The following is a 10,705-nucleotide window of genomic DNA, read 5'->3' on the forward strand; positions in this document are numbered from 1 at the left end:
TCTTTCACAATTTCTACATCACTGAGTGGCTTCCCCTTTTTCATGATTATATAAGCTACTTTATAAGTTGCTTCAGTGGCATTATTTCCAGGTCTTATTGCTGCTTGAAAGAATTGTCTTACATTTGCTTTTTATCTTTGAATTTCTGCAATACAAGCTTCCATGCCTCTCCCTCTAATTTAAAATATTTGTGGTCTTTGAGTGTTGTAATGCTGATGAGCATTGAGTTTTTGTTTTTTTTTTTTTTTTTTTTTTTGAGACAGAGTCTTGCTCTGTTTCTCTGGGTAGAGTGCAGGGACGTCATCGTAGCTTACTGCAACCTCAAACTCCCAGGCTCAAGCAATCCTCTTGCCTCAGGTTCCCAAGTAGCTGGGACTACTGGCACACACCACGATGCCCAGCTAATTTTTCTATTTTTAGGAGAGACTAATTTTTCTATTTTTAGTAGAGATGGGGATCTCACTCTTGCTCAGGCTGGTCTCAAACTCCTGAGCTCTAGGAATCCTCCTGCCTCCACCTCCCAGAGTGCTAGGATTACAGGTTGTGAGATACCACGTCTGGCCCCTGAGCATTGAATTTTTTAATGTTGATATTGCAGTATCACAAAGCACACAAATCATCTTATCTTTAGCAGAAATAAGATAACATTGCAATTCCCAATCCTCAATAAAAAATCTGTTTTCTTCCTTCAGTGTTCTCTTGGTCTTCTTTGAAATGACAGGCTGTTAAGCAGACAGAATTAAAAAATACTGTTGAGCTGTGCAACTATCCACAAATTCCACTTCAAACAGAAGCACAGTGCACCCTTGTCAAAAGCTGATAACAGACTGGTGTACTTGACCCCCATAAACTCTCACCAACCAGCCTCCTGCAGTAGTGGCTCCAGTCAGGCGGGGGAAGTTAGACCTAAATCATGAGTGTAGCAGCTGTCAGTTTAGCCCTTATGGCTTACTCATGTTCTCATTGTGCTGGTCAATCTGGGAGGATTATTTCATTGAAACTTATTTTATTCTTTAGTATTTTAAATATGTTCATTTTAAAAATAAAAATATAAAAGACGAACAACAATGTATTAATAAAATAAATGGATTTGTTCTGTAAAATGTGTATTCAGTCAAAAGGCTGCATTTAAGGATCTAGAAGGTCACATGTGGCCTTAAGGCTGCAGGTTCACCACCCCTAATTTAAGATATTTCTTTTTTTCTGAGGCATTATAGCTATACAGTTTTGTCTGAGCTTTGGTTTCACGACATCTCATACATTTTGATATGTTATGCTTTCATTTTCACTCAGTTAAAAATATTTTTAAAGTTCCTTTTTTATTTCTTATTGGATTCTTGAGCTTTAAAAAAAAATGTGTTGTTTAATTTCAAAATATTTGACATTTTCCCAGACTTCTTTTGGTTGTGGATCTCCAGTGTAATTCCATTGTGATCAGAAAATATACTTTGTATGTTTTCAAACTTTAATTTCTTGAGACTGTTTTGTGGCCCAGTATACATTTGAATCCCAACTGTGATAATTATTGTTTTATATAATCTTATTTGTTTTAAAGAAGATAAGAAAAGAAATGAGAAGAATATGTTTATTTATGGACTATTTTGTATTTATTTTCATATTTAGCATTTGGGGTACTCTTTATTTCTTCCCATGGATTTAAATTAATGTTTACTCCCATTCTTTTTCAGCCTAAAGGATTTCCTTTAGTATTTCTTATAAGGCAGGTCTGCTAGCAACAAATTCTCTGTCTTTGTTAATCTGGGGATGTCTTTTTTTTTTTTTTCTACCTTCATTTTTGGAGGATAGTTTTGCTTATTTGGTTGACAGTTATTTTTCCAAAATTTTGACTATGACATTCCACTGGCTTCTGGCCTCCATTGTCTCTGTTGAGAAGCCAGTTAATCTTATTGTTCCTTTGTGATTTTCTCTTCCTGCTTTTTAGATTTGTTTCTCTTCGTCTTTCAACAGTTTGTGTTGTATCTTTGTGTAGATCTCTGTGTTTATCTTATTTTGGGGTCATTTAGCTTTTAGATCTATAGATGAATTTTTACATCAAATTTGGGATTTTTGTGTCAGTATAATTTCAGACTTTTTCCCTGCCCCTTTCTTTCCATTCCATATGAGACTCCTATTACATGCATGTTGGTATACTTGATGTTGTCCCAAAGGTCTTGTGGGCTTTGTTCATTTTTCTTTGATCCTTTTTCTCTCTGTTCTTCATACTTGACAATATCTGTTTATCTATCTTAATATTTTAAGACATGTGATTTTTATTTTGCCAGCTGAAACGTACTATTGAGCCCCTCTGCTGAGTTTTTCATTTCAATTGTAATTTTCAACTCCTGAATTTCTATTTTTAAAATAATTTTTTACAGAGATTCTGTATTGTGGACTTTTGTTGTCATACTTTAATTCTTTGAACTTTTTTTTAAAGTTCTGTAAATGTATTTAATTTTAATTTTTTTTTTTTTTTTTGAAACAGAGTCTTGCTCTTTTGCCTGGGCTACAGTGCCGTGGCATCGGTCTAGCTCACAGCAACCTCAAAGTCCTGGACTCAAGCAATCCTCCTGCCTCAGCCTCCTGGGTAGCTGGGACCACAGGCATGCGCCACCATGCCCAGCTAATTTTTTCTATTTTTAGTTGTTTGGCTAATTTCTTTCTCTTTTAGTAGAGACAGGGTCTCGCTCTTGCTCAGGCTAGTCTTGAACTCCTGAGCTCAAGCAATCCTCCAGCCTCGGCCTTCCAGAGCGCTAGGATTACAGGTGTGAGCCACTACGCCTGGCCTATAAATGTATTTTAATATCTATGTGAGGTTATTGTTAAATCCAGCTTCTGGGGAGACTCACAGACAGTTTTTATTGATGGTTTTTTCCCCTGAGTATGGGTCATACTTTCTTGTTTCTGTCATGTCTTACTTTTTGTTGTTGTTGAATACTGGACATTTTGAGTAATATGTCTTAGCAACTATGCATTGTGATTTATTTCCCCTTGAGCTTGGTGTAGTTTGCGGTTGTTTTGTTTGTGTTTAATAACTTAATTAGCCTAAATTTTTGAAGTCTGTCTCCCCCATAATATGCAGCTGCTGGTGTCTCTGCTCAGTTCTTTTCCTCATTTAAAAAATTTCCAAGCCTAACTTCCTAGGGCTCTTTCCTATGTCTGCATAGCTTATGGATTAGCTGAAGATTGGTTAAAGGTTATGTTCAAATATCTCGAGTCAGTAAGGTTTCCACTTTGTGGATGTGTTCTGCCTGTGTGCTATGGAGTCCATTCAAAGTTCAGGCTGTTTTCAGGTCTGCCCCAGTTTTTACTCATTGGGTACTCTTATGTCTTCTCTGTGCATGTGTTCAGGCTCTGCTGGCCATGCATGTGTAAATGGCTTAGACTCACTCTTGTCTTTGCTGTATATGTGCTCAGCCTCTGGTCAACCCTCCCTGTATGGAAAGCTTTTCAAGCCTGCTTTCACAGTCTTAACATCTGGAGCACACGGTTTCATATCCAGCTAGTCTGTGACTTGCCTTAAACAGGATTGTAATCTTAGGATAGTGGAGCTTGTGAGTGACATCACCAAACAGAGCCTCATACCAAGTGAGCCTCCTTGACAGTGGCAGTGAAGCTGCTGGTGTTCAGTCTGCTATGCCCTGATTGAATCACAACACTGAAGGTGGCTGGGTGGGGGGTATGGAGTGATGGGAGCAGCCCCAGGCAAGAGCACTGCCACCTTGTGTTACTCTTGCCCAAGTTCAGTAGTTTTCATGAGTAAATGCTTCTTATTTTGTCATCTACTGAAATTTCCAGAGTGCTGAAATAATTGTTTTTTTTGACAGTTTAGCTTTATAGATGATGCTGTGTGTGGAGTGGCTTTGTGAACTTCCTCACTCCATCATGCCAAAGTAAATCTGTTCTAGTTTTTGTATTTTTGAGTTCTACAAGTTTTATTTGATTCTTTCTTTTTTCTTTCAAAAATAAGTTCTAATTTTCTGGTGAAATTTGTAACTTGTCCTCTACTTTCTTGAACATATGAATCATATTTCCTTTGGTGTCCATGTCTGATAACTTCAGTAACTGGATCACCGGTGGGTCATTTTCTTTTGTTGTGTCAACTTCTCCCCCAGTTTTTTGTCGTTTGGCCTTGTCCCTTAGTATGTGTGGTATATGTTTGATAGAATGCCAGACCGAGCATTTGAAAATATTGCAGAGGCTGTGGATGATGATTTCTTTCTTCAGAGTGCACTTAATGTTCTTCTGAAAGGCAGACAAGGGGCAGCTCATTTTGATTCCGTCAAGGACTGAAAAGATTTGATTCTGGGTTTCATTCTTTGGAGGAATATTTACATTTGGTTTTTCTTTATTTCTAGGGCAGACCTTTTTAGACATCACAACTGAAAACCTGAGGTGTTTATAGGTTCAGCTTCCTCCTCGGTGAACCTGAACTCCACTTTCTATGTCCTCAGCCCTGTAAACCTACCAGAAGCACAGCTTAGTGTTTTAACATCACATATGCCACCTTGTCTTTGGTTTTCAAGCTTCTCATGTTGTGCCACTTAGGAATCTTGATGGGAAATGTTATGTAGAATGTTGATCTTTTCCACATTTAGCTTTTCTTTGGGATCTTGGCTTCTCCAGGTCTAGCTGCTTTGGCAAATCTGAATTCAAAGTTTTGAGTGTATAGCACAGTCAGCCAAAATATTCACACTGCTGCTGTCTTCTTGGCCTCTCGGTCCCCAGGCATGCGTAGAAATTGGCAAATTCTTTGCAAACAAAGTGGCAGAGAGTGTGAAGCTCATTTCGATGCATTCCCCTTCTTTTCAGGGTCTTAGCCTCCAAGTCAGAGTTGCTTTGGTTGCTGTCCAATGTCTTGAACAGTTTTTGCTTTTGCAAATTTTATCCAACTTTGCTTTGTGGAAAGGTTGCTCTGATACAGGCTACTTCAGTGTAGCTGGATGTAGAAGTCCAAAACATTCTTTAGTGTCATTACTTTATTTGACCTAGGTTTGACAAAGAGATGGTTAATCATGCTATTTTTTTTTTCTATATATTAGTCACCTATCTTGGAATAAACAAGGAGTCTCTTCAAGATACAATGACTAGACAGGAAAGGTTAAAAAATTATTTTGCAAAATTTGAACTAGGGAAATTCTACTCAATATATATTGATAGCTAAGAGATCAAACCGTTTTGTATAAAAGGACTTACCAGCAGTGTTATTATAATATTAGTCTTTGAAATGTTTTCTTCTTGAACCAGTTAGTCCTTCATTATTTCTTATAGTAAAACAAATATATAAGGCAATTTCATGAAAATCTAATAATGACTTTTAGTGTAGGTCTTTCTTTTTAATTTGTGGACTATTGATACTAATTTTATTTGAGTTTATTGTTAGGAAAACAAAATATTTAACTTAATTCAATAATGTCAAGTTATTCTTAAGTTTTTAGGGAAATAGCACAGAATGTTTAATTTTTCATGCTAATTTCTTTAGAGTTTAACACTTTTTAATATAATATGAAAAATACAACGCAGATTTGAAAATAGTTCTTAAACATTATTAGATCCATGGAAATCATGCTGGTACATTCTGATATACCAGTGTTACTCTGATATTCTGCTGGATAAATAAAGACTTTTTTTTTTTTTTTTGAGACAGAGTCTCACTTTGTTGCCCGGGCTAGAGTGAGTGCTGTGGCGTCAGCCTAGCTCACAGCAACCTCAAACTCCTGGGCTTAAGCGATCCTCCTGCCTCAGCCTCCCGAGTAGCTGGGACTACAGGCATGTGCCACCATGCCCAGCTAATTTTTTCTATATATATTTTTAGTTGGCCAGATAAATTATTTTTATTTTTAGTAGAGACGGGGTCTCGCTCAGGCTGGTCTCGAACTCCTGACCTCGAGTGACCCACCTGCCTCGGCCTCCCAGAGGGCTAGGATTACAGGCATGAGCCACCGCACCTGGCCAATAAAGACCTTTAATTATGAACCCTAAGCTATTATATGTTAGGTGCTTTTTTCTGTATGTCACCATAGTGAGTGACCAATATTATGATGAACTGTAATGACCTTGAGTGTTTTTGATAGACGTGGATTTTGAATTAATATAAGCTTACAAATTGAGCTTAGAACATTTTGAGATAAATGGTTTTTAAAGATATTTAGTTTATGCATACGTATTTAGAACACTGAAGACTTAAAAAGGGAAAATCAGTTGTTTTCTAGAAACATAGGAGAGAAAACCCTGCCCTATTCTTTGTCTTTTTCTGAAATTTTTGTTTGGTAGATTAGTAGATATAAACAGCTTTGGTAGAGCTATTATTATTTAGTTACACATAGGGAATACTAAGAGCTATCTTATAGGTATCTAAATAGTGAAAGTAATTTCTAAAGTATTATATACTTTTATTCATTCAAATAAGATAGTATATCTAATATCATGATACATATCAAAACCCTTGATAAAAATAAAATGTATGGAATGTAAGGCATTATTGCCAAGCACATAGATCTTGTTCCTGCTTTGAAGTCCATGATTTTTTGATGGAGATGTAGAAATAGATGTTTTTACAGTAAATCAGTTATTCTACTGGGCAAATGAATATTGAAATGCCAGTAGAACTTTGTACTATTGGCACTTATCTCACTGCTTTATAACAGCTGTATTTTGCATACACATCTGTCCCCTCATTGGATTATGAACTCTTCGGAGGAAGGTGACAATGTCTTGGTCATTGTTATGCATGGTACCTAGAACATGGGCCGTATTCAGTAAATGTTTGCTAAGTGAATAATGCCCAAGAAAAATTTTGCACCACACGCTTGTTAAAGATGGCAAGGCAGATTTTATTCAGCACTACTGCAGCAGGGAGAGAGACCTCAGTATAACCAGAGCTTAACTGTACAAAACAAAAGACAAGAGTCCTTTTAAATGCTGGGGTGTGCTAAAGAAAAGGTACTAAAGGGTGTTAAGTGGGATTGGTCTATGTGGTTAGGTAATCTGGTTCTGTTAATTGGTGTTTATCCAGGAAAAAAACAAACTTCTCTTTAGGACAGGAGATAGTTTTGCAAATTGGAGCAAGATGCCCACCAAAGTTAGGCTCTTTTTTTTTTTAAATTTATTTTTAAATTTCAGAATATTAAGGGGGTACAAACACTTTGATTACATATATTGCCTTTGCACTGCCCAACTCAGAGCTGCAAGTATCTGCATCCCCCTCCCCCCCCATGGTGTACCCTGCACCCATTAGGTGTGAATTTACCCATCTCCTTCCCACCTGCCTGACATCGTATGAATGTTACTTCCATGTGTACACATAAGTGTTGATCAATTAGTATCATTTTGATGGTGAGTACATGTGGTACTTGTTTTTCCATTCTTGTGATACTTCTAAAGTTAGGCTTTTACCCTCCCACAAGAACTGGGCCACTGGAGAGGTAGCTCTCTGCATGTTTGCATTTCAAAGAGGTGGCTCCCAGGTCCTTGAGGAGACATTTCTGGGTGGTAGAAGATTTACATCTCAAAGGCACAGGGAAAGGATTTATAATTGCAAGCTTTTAAAAGTAAATGCTCTAGAAAAGGGTGGGCAGGGGGCCTATTACCAGGTGTTGGCTGCAACAAACAGTAAATTATTTTAGTTTGAGCTTTCTTAGGCAGACATTTTAAGGGGGCTGGGGTAGATGGCAGGGTCTTGAGCTGACAGAATCTATGCTAGTGTTTGTTCAAGTCTCTTAGTGTGGAGGGTAGACAAATGGTTTGTGCTGAAAGTTGCAGTTCTTACAGGCCAAAGCTGAGGCCTGGTTGAGAAGAGGGCTCAGGGAAGCCTGACTAGAGTTTGGCCAAGAAGAGAGTCTTTGTCATTAATACACAGCAAGCAAGGGTATTTTATGAATGGAAATCCAGGATGAAACTAGAAATGGAGTGGAAAACAGGCATACCTATCAGAATTTAATGTCCAGAACTGGCTAGGGGACAGGGAACTAGTGTCTGGTTAATCAGGCATGCTGTATCTGTTGTTTTTGATTAATCTTTCCAATAGACCTGCGAGGTCAGTACTATCTCCATGTTATAATCAAGAGATACAGGCTCAAATGTTTCAAACCACATGTTCGAGCTTATATAGTCAGTGATCGGCGGAGTTGGGATTCAAATCCAGATTTTTTTTGAGTTCAAATTGCCATTCTCTGATCATCAGCATGTATTTTGTTATACAGGAATTTGCTTTTCTTTGAAGTAGTTTACATTAGTCTCAGTTAACATTGATAAACTGCTTACTATATGCCAGATCCCAAGAAGAACATCTAGCCAGACTTAGTAAACATTGAGCAGTCAGAACATATGAGTGTTACGAGAGCTTTGCTTGGTCAGGGTGGAAATGCTCTCAGTTGTCACTTTGATTACTGCTAACACTCTAATACAAATGGAAAGGCTGCTCTTGATTATAGAACCCTATAATGTTGGAGCTGAAAGGCCCCAAATCTTAATTTCTGAGATGAAAAAGCCATGACCTAGAAAGGTTAAGTGATTTACTCAAGATCCCAGAGCCTGTTCATTAGAGAGAGCTGGGATTGGTTAACCAAACCTGACTGTGGCCCAATGTGAGTACTTACCTTCAGATGTCATCACAAAATGTCAAATGTCAAATGTTAAACTGCCACAGTGTCACCCGTGCATTCTTTTAGAAAATAACCTTAAAAGTTGGAATTGCCCTTTGAGAGAGATGATGGTAACTCACCAGTGCTGCCCTTTGGAGCCCAATCGGGTGATTTAGCAGAGCTCTGTCTGAATCCACCAAATCTTCTCTGGGTGACCTCATAATATAGCTTAGGCAAAAATAAAATAACAGCAACATAACAACAACAAAACAACTAATATGGATAAAACAAATAAACCTTCCAAAAATTTTTTGTCTAAAATTTGCCACTGCAGTATCTTAAAAATTCAAAGATTGATGTATACCACTTCTCTTACTTATGTTAAAACCTATGAGTTTATCCTGTTTGGGGTGTTGAAGGATAAGCTCTATTTTCTCCTTGTTGTATTCCCTCTGTTACTGCTGTGCCTGAATTTCATCTTGACAGTTTTCCTCTGCCTTTTTGGCATCCCATTTATTTGATTGCACTGGTAGATCCCTTGGTGTGGAAATAGTGTGTGGCTCTTCACTCCATTCAGTCACACGGTGGACAGGTGAGTCACTAGTGAAGACGTAGAACAAAGGTGTTAGTACTGCACTGGGTATGCGCTTGTGTGTGTGTGTATGGGGAGGGGCTATTAACAAGTAGAGAGCAGGAAGTCAGCAGGAGCGCACTGAGTGAGGATGGGCATTTGGGGGCTGTCAGAGTAGTTACCATAGAAGTCAGAGGTGTATGGGGAATGGGCTGGATGCAGAATCCAGTGTTTCACTATCATGAAGTTCTGCAATAGGCAATGGGAAGCCTCTGGTTTATAAGACGGGGTCAGTCAGGGCCACTTAAGTGAGAGGAATTCTCTTCCTTACGAGAGAAGTAGAAAATCAGGAAAGATTAGCTATCCTACGAAAGAATATTAAGGAGTGGGAATGAGGAGCATGGGAAGGTATAGCTGCCCCTCTCCACATTGCCTGAACACACTTTGGAGCCTGTTCTTGCAACACTGATCATCAAGTGCTGTAATAGCTGAGTTACCTATTGGACTCCCCCCCCAGACTACACATTTCTTGAAGGTAAGGCCATTGGCAGCATCTAACCCAGGGCTCATTATGTAGTAAGTGTTCAATAAATATTTGGTTAATGTACAAATACACGTGGTAGATGGGCAGGGGGAGAAACAAAGCATCCATGAATGCAGATGTTGGAGAGTAGAGATAGAAAGCTTTGCTAATGGTTTTTATTTTTATCTTTTTTATTATGGAAAAATTTGAAACATATTCTAAAGTAGAGGAAATAGTATAATGAATCCCTTTTTGCTAATCACTCAGCCTCAACAGTGATCAACATATGGCTAATCTTGCTTCATTTATCTGCCCCCTCCCCATTGGATTATTTTGAAACAAAGCCCAGATGTCATATTATTTCATCTGTACAAACCCCATTATGCATCTTTGAAACAATGAAGAGACTTGCCTTTTAAAAAAAATATAGCCACAACACCATTATCACACCAGAAAACAATACAGTAATTCCTTATTGTCATGGAATATATGATTGGTATTCAGATTTCCTTTATTGTCTTGGAAATTTTTTCCCCTAGTTGGTGCGTTAGAATTAGAATCCAATCAAGGACTACAGTGCATTTAGTTGATAAATCTCCTAGGCCTCTTTTAGTCTAGAGGTTCACTCTTCTTTTTTTTTTCCTTGCTACTTATTTATTGAAGAAACTAGATCCTTTGTTCTGTGGAATTTCCCATAGCCTGAATTTTAATTAATTATGTCCCCATGGTGTAGTTTAATTTGTTTTTCTGTCCCCTATATTTACTATAGACAGGTAATTATAACCTGAGGTTTGATAAGTTTTCAGTTTTTTGGCAGGAAGACCTACAAAGGTGAATAGAGGGTACTTCCCATTGCATGGTCTCGGGAGGCACATGGTACCTTGTCCCTTTCTTTGTCATATGATGCTCTATCAGTGAGCACATGTGTTGTGAGCCTGACCATATATTATCCACCTCCCCATCTGTGTTTTGCATAGAGGTTTTAGCAACCATTGGTAATTATTGTCTAGATCAGGGGTTGGTAAACTTTTT

This window comes from Lemur catta, chromosome 4, assembly GCF_020740605.2.
Source record: "Lemur catta isolate mLemCat1 chromosome 4, mLemCat1.pri, whole genome shotgun sequence".
Classification (NCBI taxonomy): Eukaryota; Metazoa; Chordata; class Mammalia; order Primates; family Lemuridae; genus Lemur; species Lemur catta.